Source organism: Pelophylax lessonae (assembly GCF_965119305.1).
Source record: "Pelophylax lessonae genome assembly, chromosome: 3".
NCBI lineage: Eukaryota > Metazoa > Chordata > Amphibia > Anura > Ranidae > Pelophylax > Pelophylax lessonae.
Genome location: NC_138770.1, coordinates 48,853,030 through 48,870,683, shown reverse-complemented (window position 1 = coordinate 48,870,683; position 17,654 = coordinate 48,853,030). Strand labels below are relative to the sequence as shown.

Below are 17,654 nucleotides of genomic sequence, written 5' to 3'. Positions count from 1 at the left end.
TGCCTGTATTTGTAGTAGGGCCAACTGCACATTTTGCTTTTTCTTTTTTTCAATTACTTAAACAAACTTACAGTTTAATAAAAATAATAATAATAATAACATTAATAAAATAATATAATATAATATATATATATATATATATATATATATATATATATATATACATATATATATATATATATATATATATATATATATATATATATATATATATATATATATATATATATATATATATATATATATATATATATATAATATAATAATAATAATAATAATAATAATAATTTAATAAAAATGTTTTTTAATTATACCTTAAACACACTGACCCTAACCTTCACCTTTGCCCCTAACTCTGACCCTCAACAAGATGATTTATTTTACCACTATTATTTGTTACCTGTATTATTTTTTAAATTATACCTGTATTATTTTTGATTTTTTTTTAAATTTACACAAAGGCTTTTTTTTCTGTTTATATTTTTCTCCTGTGACTAGGAAACAATATATATTTTCCCCCATTCTTATTTGGGTGGGTTTTACTGAGTCATCACTGTGATAGTCAATCACAAGCTATCAAAGTGATAGCAAAGGGAAAAAAAAAGCTTTAATTTGCCAGAAAATGACATTTCCTTGTTGGCTTTTTTTTTTAATAGACCCCTCCAAAGGTCCCCCAAAATACATAGCAAACCTCTACGGGACCTTTAAAGGGGTCCCTATCTTTTTTTAAGGAGCCACCACATTACATTTCATTTAAACTGTACAAATTATTTCTCTGTAACTGTCACTTTCGCTGTAGCACATCCTACAGCAAGTAAGACATACCAGAAAGGGGGAGCCACATGCAAAAAAAGAACACATACATGGTTGTCCCCCTAAAAATCAATGCCAGACCTTTAATCTGAGCATGCAGCTTAGCTGGTCTAGAAAGGTGGGGATGTGTATGTGACCCCCCCACCACCCCATGAGCCACACCAGGCCACATGCCCCCAACCTGGGGTGGAAATGCCTTGTCAGGGGGACCCCCTGGGAAAGCACCTTTTCCCTATGTTGATGATTACAAGGGCTTCTTCCTCACAACCCTGGCACGGTGGTTGTGCGGGCCTGTGGGCAGGGGTTTATTAAAATCTGGAAGCCCCCTTTAAAAATAAGTGAGCCCCTAGATACCACCCCCCGCACATGAATGATTAAGGTGTATGTATGTATGTTCCTACGCCCCCCCCAAAAAAAAAATATGACTTATAAACAAAGAGTTCTTTATTAACCCCCCAAAAATCCCTGGTTGTAATCCAATATAAGTCACAATGGTTCTACACTGTAATACTAGAGTACTCCCAGTCTAATGTATCAGTGCTATAAATTACCCATACTAATCTAATATAACGATTGAGTACTAATAATCTAATGTATCACTGTTATAAATTAATTCTAATGTAATACAATGGTAGGGTACTCCTTGTCTAATATATCATTATTACGTGTCTATTCTTATATAAATATAACCAGTAAATGAATTACAAACTTAAAGTGTCTCTTTTCTTATGTATCAATACTATTACCAGTCCCTGTTCTAACTTATCACTTTAATTAATGGTTTTCTTTATAGCGGACCTTCTCTACTGCTAACATTTACCTTACCTGAGCTCCCCCACTGCATTGATCGCTAGCTGGGGCCGTTGGGAAATCCCCAGTACTTTCTGGCATGGGGAAAATGGGAGTCCTCCCCTCATGATGTAGTGAGCATCCAATCACCAGGCACCAGCTATATCACATGGGCGGGGGAGGAAGATCCTTATCCCAGTGTAAGCTGCGACATGGTCCGACATAGAGCTTACCCATGGCTATATATATTGGTCTCTGGTAAATGAATGGGATGGGGTGTTACTCTTTCCACATTTCACATAAAATCTGGAAGCCCCCTTTAAAAATAAGGGAGCCCCTAGATACTACCCCCGCATATGTATGATAAAGGAATGTAGTGCACCTTCCTACCACCCCCACACCCCGCACACCCCCAAAAAAATGTGACATATAAATAAAGAGTCCTTTATTAACAAAAAAAGAAAATCCCTGGTTGTAATCCAGCATAAATCACCAAACTTCTACAAAGTACTCTATTTTTACAATACTAGAGTACTCCCAGTCTAATGTATCAGTGATATAAATGACCTGTACTTGTAATATAATAAAGTGATAGAGTACTCCTAATCTGATGTATCACTGGTATAAATTACTTCTAATGTAATCCAATGATAGAGTATTTCTAGTCTAATGTTTCATTGGTATGTGTCTATTCTTATATAAATATACCCATTATAAAGAATTACAAATGTAAAGTGTCTCTTTTCTTATGTATCAATACTATTACCAGTCCCTATTCTAACAAATCACTTCAATTAATGGTTTTCTTTATAGCGGACCTTCTCTACTGCTATCATTTACCTTACCTGTGCTCCCCCACTGCATTGATCGCTAGCCGAGGCCCTTGGGAAATCCCCAGTACTTTCTGGTATGGGGGAGAATGGGAGTAGCTCCCCTTCCTCTCATGATGTAGTGAGCATCCAATCACCAGGCCCGAGCTATGTCACATGGGCATGGGAGGAAGGTCCTTAACCCAGTGTAAGCTCCATCATGGACTGACATAGAGCTTACCCAGGGCTGTATATATGGGTCTCTGGTAAATGAATGAGACAGGGTGTTAAGCCCCGTACACACGCACAGATTGTTGGCCGTAAATTGTTGGCCAATGTCCGATCTGCCGGTTGTAGGCTTGTTAGTATGATGCTTCTGACAACCAACTGCGAATTTTCGGCCGAAAAACATCTGGTGTGCATGCTATAAAACTTTTGTTGGCCAACAAAAAACGGCGGATTGTTCCTCAGTCAGTACAGATTTCGGCAGACAAAAATCAGATGAGCAAGACTGGGCATGCTCAGAGAAGAAAAAACACAGGGAAAGTCAACCATCACATGACATCACTTCTGAAGTTGGTTTTTGTTGGCCAACAAAAGTCCAGTGCAAGTCTAGAGCACATTTCAACCAACAAACAACACTGGACAAAAGTTGGCCGATCAGTTGGCCAACAATCTGTGCGTGTGTACAGGGCTTTACTCTTTCCCTGGTAACACATGCAGTTTCCATAGCGCACCCCATCAAATGGAGAATTAACTTCTCTCTGCAGGCTGCACTGGGGGGAAGGTGATGTCCCCATTGGGAAGACAAAGTGGGCAGGGAGCCCAGGAACTCCTGCTACAGCCTGTCCCCCCTCTCTGCATGTTCCTGCAAACGTGACAAGAGCGCGCAATGATGGGGATCAGTGAAATATATGTAGCCCTCTTTTGGGGGGTTATGAGAAATGGCCCTCCCCAAACAGCACAGTGCGCTAAAGCTTTAGGTAAATAAGTAAAATAAAACCTTCACTAAGAATGTCATGTCTGACATGGCTGGTCCTGTTTGTAGAAGCCAAGTGTTGTATTGTATAGGGGTATCGGTAAAGGACCAGCCACACGGTGATGTTTAACCACTTAACCTCTGAAAGGTTTTACCCCCTTCCTGGCCAGAGCATTTATTGCAATTTGGCACTGCGCCACTTTAACTGGTAATTGCGCGGTCGTGCAATGCTGTACCCAAACAAAATTGATGTTCTTTTTTTTCCCACAAATAAAGCTTTCTTTTGGTGGTATTCGATCACCACTGATCAAAAGAAAAATAACAATTTTTCTATCTTTTGTTTTAAAAAAATATCCAATAAACTCAATTTTTGTCATACATTTAGGCCAAAATATATTCAGCTACATGTCTTTGGTAAAAAAAATCCCAGTAAGAAAATATTGATTGATTTGCGCAAAAGTTATAGCTTCTACAAGCTATGGTATACATACTGCAATTTACGCAGCTTTTACTTTCTGACTGCCTATCTCATTTCTTGAGGTGCTAAAATGACAGAGCAGTACACCCTCCCACCCCCAAATTATCCCTTTTTGGAAAGTAGACACCCCAAGGAATTTGTGGAGAGGCATGTTGAGCCCATTGAATATTTTTTTTTTTCCACAAGTGTTTGAAAAAAATGTTTACGCAAAGCTGTCACCTAAATGATATATTGTTCAAACATGCCATGGCTATATGTGAAATTACACCCCAAAATACATTCTGCTGCTTCTACCTGAGTATGGTATCCCCCATGTATGAGACTTTTTGGGAGTCTACCCGCATACAGGACCCTGATAACCAATCGCCACCTTTGCACACAAGGGAGGGGGGCACTCCCTCCCACTGCCCTTTGCACACAAGGGAGGGGGACACCACCTCCCACTGCTTGCAAAAGCAGTCCTGCGGCTAATTAGCAACTTTTACATAAAAGCCGATCACTAGCTGAAAGATAATGCCTAAGCCTGAAGGCATCATCTTGGTATAACCACTTAAAGTTCAGCGACGTACTAGTACGTTGCTGGTCCTTGTTGGGCATACATTGTAATGTTCTTTTTTTCCATGCAGCCTGTGGGCTGAACGAAAAAAGAGAACCTAACAGATCCCTCCATTCACATCGACCAATGTGGATGAAGAAATCTCCACCATAAAAAGTGTGGTATGCCCTCCCTTAGAATACACCGCCCTGCATCCACCAACTACCAATGATGGGCATACACGCAGTGTTCTTTTTTTTTTTTCTTTCGTTCAGCCCATGAAAATTCCTCCATTTACATTTATTGATGTGGACGAAGACATCTATGCCAAGAAAATTGAAAAATATATATGCCGAAGCATAGGGACAATCCGCCCACTGTCCACCCCAGCCCCCATGCTTCAGCATATGTATTATTTTATTTAACTGCTGTGGTAAAATTACCTCCTAGAGCACTACAATCACTGATTTATGTATTCTGACAGCAAACCCTGTTGCTGCCAGAATAAACAGATCAGTGCTGCAACTAAATGGCATTCCTACAAAGCAAACAACAGTTCACAATGAAACACAGCAACAATAAACATTAACTCAATAAAACAACAATGTTTGTATTGCAATCTGTGCCAAAAAAAAGAGTTAAACTATATGCCAAAGCATAGGGGGGACCCACTCACTGTACACACCAGCCCCCATGCTTCAGCATATACACTATTTTTTTAACTGTGGTTGTGAAATCATCTCCTAGAGCGCTGCAATTGCTGATTTATGTATTCTGACAGCAAACCCTGTTGCTGTCAGAATAAACAGATCAGTGATGCAGCTGAATGGCATTCCTGCAAAGCAAACAATGGTTAAAAGTAAAACACATTAACAATAAAACATTAACTCGATAAAACAACTTTTTTTTATTGCAATCTGTGCCAAAAAATAGTAAAAAATATATGCCGAAGCATAGGGGCGATCCATCAACTGTCCACCCCAGTCCTCACGCTTCGGCATAGATGCTTTTTTGTTTTTAACTGCGATGGTGAAATCACCTCCTACAGCGCTGCAATCACTGATTTATGTATTCTAAAAAGCAAAACCTGTTTCTGTCAGAATAAACAGATCAGTGCTGCAGCTGAATGGCGTTCCTGCAAAGCTAACAACGGTTAACAATAACACATAGTAACAATTAAACATTTAAGGAGTTGTAAAGTCAGAAGGTTTTTTATCTTAATGCATTCTATGCATTTAGATAAAACACCTTTTGTGTGCAACAACTTCCCCAGCACCCCCCCCTAATACTTACCTGAACCTGATCTCTGCCCAGTGATATCTATGAGTTCCTCAGCCATTCGGGACTCTCCCTCCTGATTGGCTGAGACACAACCGCTGCGCCATTGGCTTCCACGGCTGTCAAAGTCTACTTGCTGTGGGGGCACTCGACTGAAGGGAGGAGCCAGGAGCTGCAAAGAGGGACCAGAGAAGAGGAGGATATGGGCTGCTCTGTGCAAATCCACTGCAACAGAGCAGGAAAAAAAAAACAAGACTTTACAATCACTTTAATTTAATAAAACAACAACAACTTTTTTTTATTGCAATCTGTGCCAAAAAAGTTACAGAGTACAAATATTTGCCAAAGCATAGGGGTGATCTGCCCTCTGACCACTCCAGCCCCCTTGCTTTCGGCAAATATGCTCTCTTTTTTAACTGCAGTGATGAAATCACCCCCTACAGTTCTGCAGTCACTGATTCATGTATTCTGAAAGCAAACAACCATGTTGATGTCAGCGTAAACAGATCAGTGCTGCAGCTGAATGGCATACCTGCAAAGCAAACAATAGTTAAGCACTTAAGGACCAGGCCTATTTCTGACACATGTTGTCTACAAGTTAAAATCAGTATTTTTTGCTAGAAAATGTATTAGAACTCCCAAACATTGTATGTTTGTTTTTTTTAGCAGAGACCCTAGAGAATAAAATGGAGATTGTTGCAATACTTGTCACATCGTATTTGTGCAGCGGTCTTACAAATGCATTTTTTTTGGGAAAAAATACACTTTTTTTAATTAAAAAATAGGAGAAAACAGTAATGTTAGCTCAGTTTTTTTTCTATAATGTGATATATAATGTTACTCCGAGTAAATAGATACCCAACATGTCATGCTTCAAAATTGCGCACGCTAGTGGAATGGTGACAAACTTTCCATAGGCGACATTTTAAAAATGTCTACAGGTTACCAGTTTAGAGTTACAGAGGAGATCTAGTACTAGAATTATTGTTCTCACGCTAATGATGGCGGTGATACCTCACATGTGTGGTTTGAACACTGTTTACATATGTGGGGGTGACTTGCGTATACGCTTGCTTCTGCGTGCGAGCTCGGAGGGACGGGACACTTATATTTTATTTTTCTTATTTATTTTACTTTAAATTTTATTTTTACACTGTCCCTTTAAAAAAACTTTTTTTTTTATCACTTTTATTCCTATTACAAGGAATGTAAGCATCCCTTGTAATAGAATTAGGCAGGACAGGTCCTCTTTAATGTGAGATCTGGGGTCAAAAAGACCTCAGATCTCATATTTACACTTAAAAGCAATAAAAAAATTTCATTTTTTTTAATATTTAAAAAAAAAATATGTCCCTTTAGGACCATGAGCGGAAGTGACATTTGACGCCGCTCTGGTCCTCCAAGGGCATAGAGTTGAGTGGGGGCCATCTTGCCCTTACTCAACTTCCTGCCCATTAGGGAGGATCGAACTTTTGAAAAGTTTGGTTCGGCCAGAACATCCGAACTTCCCGAAAGTTCGGCCCGGATTTCAGAACCCCATTGAAATCAATGGGACCCGAACTTCGGTAATCAAAAAACACAATTTTGAAGCCCTAAAACCCAATAAATGCCCCTAAAAAGTGCCTAGGGTTCTGGGTCATACCCCATTAACTATTAATCACACAAAAAAAGTTCTTAAAAATTGTCATTTTTGATAAAAAAGCCAATTATTGAAATAAAAAAAAAAAGAGATTGTTTGATTTTGACTTTGGATTTAGTATCTGGGGGGGTCTAAAAAGTGTACCTGTGAAGTTTCAGCTCTGTAGCATGTCCAGAACCATAAAAAAAAAAAAAAGATTGTTTGTATTAGTGCAATTATAGATCTGGAATATGGCTTCTGACTTTTCACAGCACCTTGCCGGTTTAATAGCAGGCATTTTTTTGGGTTCTTTGCAGTCAGGAAAAACATCTGAACTTGTGTATAGTGGTGCTTTGCACAAGTTCAGATGTTTTGCCTGCCTCCAAAAACCCCCAAAAAATGCCTGCAACAACACACCTGGGCGTTTTTTTTTGGCGCTAGCGTTTTTTTGGGCATTTTTTTGGGTTCTTTTGAGGCAGGCAAAACATCTGAAATTGTGTATAGTGGAGTATATACACACATAATTATATGTATATACACACCTAGCCATATATAGGTGAGATAGTAGCAGAAATATATGCTTGCGCTAATGAAATCATTTACACTAATATAAATCTAATCTAATCTAATCTAATAAATTATAGATAAAAAAATGGGGCGTGGCTTGGTGCGCAGCGTGGATGGCTGCCTGAGACCAGAGCTCCGGACCCGAAGCGGCTTTGCACCCGTTCTACGGTGCCTACACAGCTAAATCTCGCTGCAATATGGGCAGGATAGTGAAGGCGAACCCCCAGGGCAAAACTTTGAAGACCCTCAAGGCTCCCCAGGGGAAGATTATCGCCGATATCTTTAAGGCCCAGGCGGCGCTCACAAGGAGACACACTACAGGCAACAAAATGGCGCGGAGGCCGTCCTCTGATGAAGAGGAAGAGATCGACAATGATTCTATCGCTGCTTCTGAGGATAATGTAAGTGATGCATCTCCCAGAGACAGACAACTGACTTTTAATGACATGATGGCGATAGCAGCCGATATCAAAGGCTCCTTTGCAGCAGCCATAACTGACCTCAAATCGGACATTGGGAGACTGACAGATCAAATGGCGGGGGTTGAAAAAGCGGGCAAATACAGAGACAGAGCGATTAAAAGGCTTGAAGATGTGGCAAGCACTCATTCGTGGGCATCTAATCGCTATGAATAGACACTTGGAGGACTTAGACAATCGTGGCAGAAGAAATAATATAAGGGTTCGAGGCCTGCCCGAATCTGTGGAGGGTGGTGACATCCGATCCGCACTATCATCCAGCTTTTACAATCTGTTGGAAAGGCCTGCCGAGTCACCCATTGAAATGGACAGAGCACACAGGGCACTTAGACAAAGAGCACCTGATTCTATGCCCCCAAGAGATGTAATTTGCTGTCTAACCAGCCATACACTTAAAGAGGAAATCCTGGCCAAATCCAGGCAAAGCGACCAAATTCTATTTAATGAGGCTCCAATCCTGCTCTTTCAGGACCTCTCCCCAATCACCTTGAAAAACAGGAGAGCAGTGAGACCTCTTTTGGAAGTCCTGAAGGAAAGGAATATACCTTATAAGTGGAAATATCCCTTTGCATTACAAGCCACCTTTCAAGGGAAAAATGATCTCCTGCTAACACCTGACGATTTGTCCTCCTTCTGTTCAATCCTACATCTGGATCAAATCAATTTACCAGAGTGGTATGCTGAATTTTTATTGCCTACATCCCCGGTTAATCACCATGCCTATGAAAGCTCACCCTCAACGTCAGCTCACAGATCCCCTTTCCCTAAAGGAGGTAAAAAAGCAAAGAACAAGAACCCTCAGTTACCCTTTGCCTCTCCTCCTAAAACGCTGAGATTAAGGGATTCTAAGTGACGCACATTGCCATGATGCCTATGACTTTATCTCACTTTCAGCATATTGTCACATTTCAGTCTGCCACGTTGGCTAATTTTTTTTTCCTCTTTTGTTTTTTTTTTTTTGGCATGTGACATTGTCTGCAATCTGGTTTTTCTTCCTCTCCAGGGGAGTCACCCTTATTCCAAAAAATGCTAATTCAAGCTGGTTCCAGCAGATGGCGAGCTAAACTAAACTAAACTTTACTTGCCTGTTAACACTTACATACCCTGATACAAGAAGGCCTACTCTGCTCTGTATGGCATTACCTTTATTACGCCACTAGAGGTCGCTTTTGTACAGGGATAGATTCCTGGTTTCTCTGATTACAGTCAAACTACAAGTCTAATTGCCGAACCGGAGGGCTTTTATAGTACACGTCCTAAAGTGGTAGAATGAGACCGGTTGTGATAAGTTTTTCTAAGTCATGTTCACTCCAAATGCTCTTATGTTTGTCTCAGATTTTCTCCATCTCTTTTCTGATGCCAGACTTTAGAACTTTCAGGTGATGACCGAAGTGAGCACACACGACCAGACTGATCATAAAATGCTCCGGTAAGCTCTTTCCTTCAACTTGTGAAATGAACACTTACAGAAGGACTACTCATTTGCACATCTCCTAAGGTACTGTGATAGTTATATAAGAGAATATTCACACGGATATATAAACCTCTTTAGCTTCCCAGGAATCTTACCTAGGTGGACGAACTCTCCATGTATTTGAAGTCGTTATGATGTCACAATGATTACTAAGCTGTCTATGCCATCATTTAAAGTCACCCTCATAAGAGTGGGGTTACTGAAGACTCCTTCCTTGTATTCTCACCCCAGCCTTAAGATCAAACCTCCCAACGCTTTTTGGAGATGATCTTCATGTTTCCTGTTTTCTAGTTATCAAGCCGTAGAACTGTCTTACGCTTTTACATTTACATCTTACTACATGAGCCGCCTTCTTGTGGGTCGGGGTGTTACCTTGACTCGCAGGAACTTAAGGTACCTTGGGTACCGTAGCGTTGTGCTTCTTCCAACGCTCCCACCAGGCTGTTGTACCATTGCTCTGTTTTTTTTTATTCCATTACACTCAACTTACCTGTTATAGCCTAATTTTTGGTTGACATAGGGACGTGCTCTCAGGTCAACTGCTCATAAGTTTGCCTTTCTTTCTGTACTCTTTCCCCCACTTTTGTCCCTCTTTCTTCCCCCCTCCTCCCTGTCCAAACTCCTTCCTCCCCCCCCATCTCCAGTGAGACTACGAGATGGCCTTTGCTCATTTAGACAAAGAACCTTTGATCGTTTCCTTCAATGCCAACGGTCTTAACATCCCAGAGAAGAGAAGGAAACTACTAGGAGAATTGAGAAAAAGCAAAACACATATCGCATTTATACAAGAGACCCATTTTAAAGGCGATCGAATTCCCAAGCTCACCGACAAACATTTCACCAAAATTTACCCCGCCTCTAATCCATTGGCGAAAACCAAGGGAGTGGCCATGTTGAAAAAGTGCTTGCTGATCATGCACCCATCTCAATTACTATCAACACTGACACGCAATGTAAGCCAAACTTCAATTGGATGCTGAATCCCTCACTACTTCTTGATCCAAAAATCAAAGAAAAAATTGTAGGGACCATTACAAACTATTTTAAAGAGAACTCTTCACTCGAGCTGTCACCGATGACAATCTGGGAAGCGCATAAAAGTGTTGTAAGAGGAGAATTCATCAAATTTGGCGCTAGGAAGAAAAAAGAGAAGGAGAAACTGGTGAGTGATTTGGTCTCCAAAATAGCTAGGTTAGAAGCACAACATAAGATTTCCGTGGCTCAATCTCTCATTGAGGAGCTGTCTGAGGCAAGGAAGGCTTTAATGGACATACTCAATAACAAAACCAAGAGATCAATTTACTTTAATAGAGCAATATACTATGAACACGGGGATAAGAGCAGTAAATTCCGGTAGGGGCGTGCCCGGAAGTGAGGATGTGAGTGTGGGCTGTGTATCTCCTCGTTGAACACCTCTCCCGCCGGAGCTGACAGAGACGCCGCGAGGACGCCCTAAAACAGCGGAGCTAGAGAGCCGGAACTTGGCTGTGATCCAACCGCCGACATCTGAGCAGCTCGTGCCTCGGGAGGGGAGAGAGGAGCAGCTGTCCCGTGCGTGGAGAGAGAGGTGGAACCCGGCTAGATCCCGCCGTTCGGAGCGTGGGCGGCCTGACCGGGTAGGGGACCGTGTCCCGGACCTCCCGCTGGGTGTCTCCGCCGCCAAGCTCCTTGCTGCTGGAGCGCGCCGGGGTAACGGTGTGGAGAAGACAAGGAGAGTAGAAGGAGGAAATAGGACATCAACCTCTTGAGCTCCCGCACTGTAGAGAAAAGGAGGTGGGATACCCGGTTGGAAAAGCCGACCCGAACAAGCACAAGATACCTATTGCAGGTCATTATATTATTTTAAAGCTCCTTAATGTGAAGGGTTTCCCCCAGAGAAAAAGGACTGTATACCTACCGAAAGAGGACAGCTTCGAACGTGGGTGAGATAATACCTTTTTGTTCTTTTTCTACTTATATCTACCTATTTCCATTGCTTGTGGAATGGCCATAGACTGTGATATGGAATACATAATAAACAGGCAAAAAATTTTGGGGGAGCATACCCATGTATTTCCAAAGCTGCTGCAGCTATGAACCAAAAGACATGTATATTAAAAAAGAATAGCGCGCAAATGCAAAAGAAATTACTACCAAATCTGAAGAGAGTCCATAAATAAAAATGGGGGTTTGGTCCCACCATATGGCCATATCGTGCTCAAGCCCACTACTGCGTCAAAGTACCCCATTATCAGTGGGTCCTACACTATCCATGAAAAAGAGATGAATCCAGCCCTTCTAACCCTTGGAGACAACACTCCTTGCTGGGAAAAATGTGCAAATGCACTACAGGGGACTCCTCCTATATCCATTTGATGGTGGACACTGATTGAGTACAGGTGTATGTGGGGGGTGGGGAGGGCTGCTCAACCTCGATAGTCTGGTCAGACCGAATACATAATAAACAGGCAAAAAATTTGGGGGAGCATACCCATGTATTTCCAAAGCTGCTGCAGCTATGAACCAAAAGACATGTATATTAAAAAAGAATAGCGCGCAAATGCAAAAGAAATTACTACCAAATCTGAAGAGAGTCCATAAATAAAAATGGGGGTTTGGTCCCACCATATGGCCATATCGTGCTCAAGCCCACTACTGCGTCAAAGTACCCCATTATCAGTGGGTCCTACACTATCCATGAAAAAGAGATGAATCCAGCCTAACCCTTGGAGATAATACTCCTTGCTGGGAAGGATGTGCAAATGCACTACAGGGGACTCCTCCTATATCAACTTGATGGTGGACACTGATTGAGTACAGGTGTGTGTGGGGGGGTGGGGAGGGTTGTTCAACCTCGATAGTCTGGTCAGACTGAATACATAATAAACAGGCAAAACATTTTTTGGGGGAGCATACCCATGTATTTCTAAAGCTGCTGCAGCTATGAACCAAAAGACATGTATATTAAAAAAGAATAGCGCGCAAATGCAAAAGAAATAACTACCAAATCTGAAGACAATCCATAAATAAAAATGGGGGTTTGGTCCCACCATATGGCCATATCACATACACCTGTACTCAATCAGTGTCCACCATCAAATGGATATAGGAGGAGTCCCCTGTAGTGCATTTGCACATTTTTCCCAGCAAGGAGTGTTGTCTCCAAGGGTTAGAAGGGCTGGATTCATCTCTTTTTCATGGATAGTGTAGGACCCACTGATAATGGGGTACTTTGACGCAGTAGTGGGCTTGAGCACGATATGGCCATATGGTGGGACCAAACCCCCATTTTTATTTATGGACTCTCTTCAGATTTGGTAGTAATTTCTTTTGCATTTGCGCGCTATTCTTTTTTAATATATATGTCTTTTGGTTCATAGCTGCAGCAGCTTTGGAAATACATGGGTATGCTCCCCCAAATTTTTTGCCTGTTTATTATGTATTCGGTCTGACCAGACTATCGAGGTTGAGCAGCCCTCCCCACCCCCCACATACACCTGTACTCAATCAGTGTCCACCATCAAATGGATATAGGAGGAGTCCCCTGTAGTGCATTTGCACATTTTTCCCAGCAAGGAGTGTTGTCTCCAAGGGTTAGAAGGGCTGGATTCATCTCTTTTTCATGGATAGTGTAGGACCCACTGATAATGGGGTACTTTGACGCAGTAGTGGGCTTGAGCACGATATGGCCATATGGTGGGACCAAACCCCCATTTTTATTTATGGACTCTCTTCAGATTTGGTAGTAATTTCTTTTCCATTTGCGCGCTATTCTTTTTTAATATACATGTCTTTTGGTTCATAGCTGCAGCAGCTTTGGAAATACATGGGTATGCTCCCCCAAATTTTTTGCCTGTTTATTATGTATTCGGTCTGACCAGACTATCGAGGTTGAGCAGCCCTCCCCACCCCCCACATACACCTGTACTCAATCAGTGTCCACCATCAAATGGATATAGGAGGAGTCCCCTGTAGTGCATTTGCACATTTTTCCCAGCAAGGAGTGTTGTCTCCAAGGGTTAGAAGGGCTGGATTCATCTCTTTTTCATGGATAGTGTAGGACCCACTGATAATGGGGTACTTTGACGCAGTAGTGGGCTTGAGCACGATATGGCCATATGGTGGGACCAAACCCCCATTTTTATTTATGGACTCTCTTCAGATTTGGTAGTAATTTCTTTTGCATTTGCGCGCTATTCTTTTTTAATATACATGTCTTTTGGTTCATAGCTGCAGCAGCTTTGGAAATACATGGGTATGCTCCCCCAAATTTTTTGCCTGTTTATTATGTATTCGGTCTGACCAGACTATCGAGGTTGAGCAGCCCTCCCCACCCCCCACATACACCTGTACTCAATCAGTGTCCACCATCAAATGGATATAGGAGGAGTCCCCTGTAGTGCATTTGCACATTTTTCCCAGCAAGGAGTGTTGTCTCCAAGGGTTAGAAGGGCTGGATTCATCTCTTTTTCATGGATAGTGTAGGACCCACTGATAATGGGGTACTTTGACGCAGTAGTGGGCTTGAGCACGATATGGCCATATGGTGGGACCAAACCCCCATTTTTATTTATGGACTCTCTTCAGATTTGGTAGTAATTTCTTTTCCATTTGCGCGCTATTCTTTTTTAATATACATGTCTTTTGGTTCATAGCTGCAGCAGCTTTGGAAATACATGGGTATGCTCCCCCAAATTTTTTGCCTGTTTATTATGTATTCGGTCTGACCAGACTATCGAGGTTGAGCAGCCCTCCCCACCCCCCACATACACCTGTACTCAATCAGTGTCCACCATCAAATGGATATAGGAGGAGTCCCCTGTAGTGCATTTGCACATTTTTCCCAGCAAGGAGTGTTGTCTCCAAGGGTTAGAAGGGCTGGATTCATCTCTTTTTCATGGATAGTGTAGGACCCACTGATAATGGGGTACTTTGACGCAGTAGTGGGCTTGAGCACGATATGGCCATATGGTGGGACCAAACCCCCATTTTTATTTATGGACTCTCTTCAGATTTGGTAGTAATTTCTTTTGCATTTGCGCGCTATTCTTTTTTAATATACATAGACTGTGATATCCATAGCAGGTAAAGAGGAAGAAAAGGGGACTACATCCCCTCTGTGCCGGATACCTGTTTGCCTCTTGGTGTTATTGAAATAAAGTCTACTAGAGGAATTATTGGAAACTGGGAGAGAACTGGTTATTGAACTAAAAAGGAAAGCATGACATTAACTAAAAAAAGGAAAGGAAAGAAAAACACGATAAAAGTCAAGATAAATAAACCAGAAGGAGAAATAGATAAATATTTTGCTAATAATCATAAAACGCCAAGGGAAGTAAAAATGGCAAGATGTGGAAACAGTGCCTTAACAAGCCCAGAGTCAGGGGATGTGCCGAGCTCTATGACTACTTCTCCTACCTCGGAGAATTATCTGGAAAGTCCGGAGACGAGACAAAGGGAGAATGAAATATCTTGTAATTATACACAGAGCTTGGATGCAGCGCGGAGTTAAAAGCTATGCTACAAGCTCTACCAACTAAAATAGACATAGAACAGATGGTGCATAAAATAGAGGAAGCACATCAGAGAGAAATGCAGGAAATTAAGAAAGATATACAAAATATTTCGCAAGCTCTAGTAGAGGAATCAAAGGCCAGAAAAGATATTGAAGAGAGAGTAACATCATTGGAATTAACAAGAGACATACAAAGGGAGATAGATGAGAAGATACAATTACAGTTGGAGGAGATAGAAAACAGAAATAGACGTAATAACCTACGCATAAGAGGCATACCTGAAACGGTGGGAAAAGAGAGATTATTAGAAGTAGCGGAAGATATTTTTAAACAGATCATGAAGGACAAATATCCGGATCAACTAGAGATAGAAAGAATACATAGAACCCCTGGCCCCAGAAATAAGGATGAGAGAAGCCCAAGGGATGTGATCTGCAGACTATTTCACTACGTACATAAAGAAGGGATTTTAAGACTGGCATGGGAATCCCAGGATATAAAAGTGGAAGGAGGGATAGTTAGGATATATGCAGACATCGCCAGAGGAACATTGAGAAGAAGAACTCTTTTGAAACCGCTATTAGATCTGGCAAGAAAAGCAGGATGTACATACAGGTGGGGGTTCCCATTCTCTGTAACATTCCGTAGGAACGGACAGTATTTTAACCTTAGGACATATCAGGACAAGACGGCATTTTTCCGGTTTATTGAAACAGATCCTATTCAAATAGTGAATTGGCTGAACCGATTGCCCAGCGAAAAACCGTCAACATACCTTCAACAAAGGGAGAAAAGATCAGAGATACTATCAAGAGAAGAAAGAAGATAAAGAGACTTAACTATTAAGAGATTGTAGTGAGGTCCCCTTATGGGAATTAAGGGTTAATAATCTCCCCCCCTTTTTTTTTTTTTTTTTTTTTTTTACACAATTTTTTAAATTCTTGATGGAAGTTATTCCTCTAACCACTAATTTTACGGGGGATCTTGGGATTTTCACATATTTTTGAAACTATGATGGAAGTTATTCCTCTAATCACTAATTTTTGGGGGATTTTGGGGAGGGGTCCCCCCCCTTTTTTTTTTTTTTTTTTTACACAATTTTGAAACTATGATGGAAGTTATTCCTCTAATCACTAATTTTGGGGAGGGGTTTCCCCCCCCCCTTTTTTTTTTTTTTTTTTTTTGAAACTATGATGGAAGCTATTCTTCTAATTACTAAACTTATGGGGGATTGATAGATTAACAATTGGGGGGGAGGAAAGAAGGAGGGGATTGAATTAGTGAATTTGAAAATGTTGTGATGTTTATTATGTGATGAATGACGCTCAGGGGATCGGGGGGAGGGATGGTTGGGGAAGGGAGAGAAGGGAAGAGGGAGGTTACTCTCAAACCTGCTACCCCCCCCACCTATCCCCAGGGCCATAAGTTAGACATTTTAATGTCCTTTGGTAATTTAATGAGAAGGGAAGGCCTCTATTTACTGGGGGAAACTGAAGAATATGAGGGGAAAAGGAAACTCCGGTAAATCTTAGAATAAAAAAAGGATAGAATAAGCACATAAAAAACGGCGGGAGGAGGTGGAGGAGAGTCCACAGAGAATCACTTCAGGGCACGACCCTATCTATAGAGTCACACAAGTGGCACGAAAGTGACCGTGTGAAATAAGGATAAGTTTTGTTATTATCCGAAACTACGGGGGAGAGGGTCGCTCTCTTGTGGAGATCGTCCCCCTCAAACCCGTAGGAAGGGGGGTAAAGGGAGGGGTGGGGGTTTAGGGAAAGCGGAGGGTTTTTTTTTTTTTTTTTTTCTCTCTCTCCTCTCTCTCTCTCTCTCTCTCTCTTCCTCCTTTTGCTCGTTTTTGCCTCACGAGCTAAGGATGGAAAATATAAAGGTGGTATCATATAATGTCAAGGGACTCAATGTACCAGAAAAAAGACATATGCTATTATCTGACCTAAAGCAGTTACATACTAGTATAGCACTGATCCAAGAAACGCATTTCAGGACGGATAAACTACCCTATCTTAAAAACAGAAATTTCCCTTATGCATATCATTCCACTTATACACAATCTAAAGCAAGAGGAGTCTCCATACTTATTGCAAACTCTGTCCCTTGGACTTTCCAAGATAAAATGCAAGATCCGGAAGGAAGATTTCTGTTTGTGAAGGGGATAATAGGAGAAATACAAATAACAATAGCAACAATTTATGCGCCCAACAAAAGACAGGAAAGGTTCATAGCTAAAGTAATAGAGAAATCTATGAGGTTTTCAGAGGGACAGTTAATTATGGGAGGAGACTTTAATTGCCCATTAACACCAGCATTGGATATATCTAC

The 17,654-nt window shown here is 41.3% G+C and overlaps 1 protein-coding gene across 1 annotated transcript in view; it reads right to left on the bottom strand.

Annotated features, from left to right (window-relative positions):
* The window catches only part of LOC309550900 (3-galactosyl-N-acetylglucosaminide 4-alpha-L-fucosyltransferase FUT3-like), a 1,045,386-nt gene that overhangs the window by 872,954 nt on the left and 154,778 nt on the right, over positions 1-17,654 (bottom strand). The gene's annotated exons all lie outside the window — the stretch shown is intronic.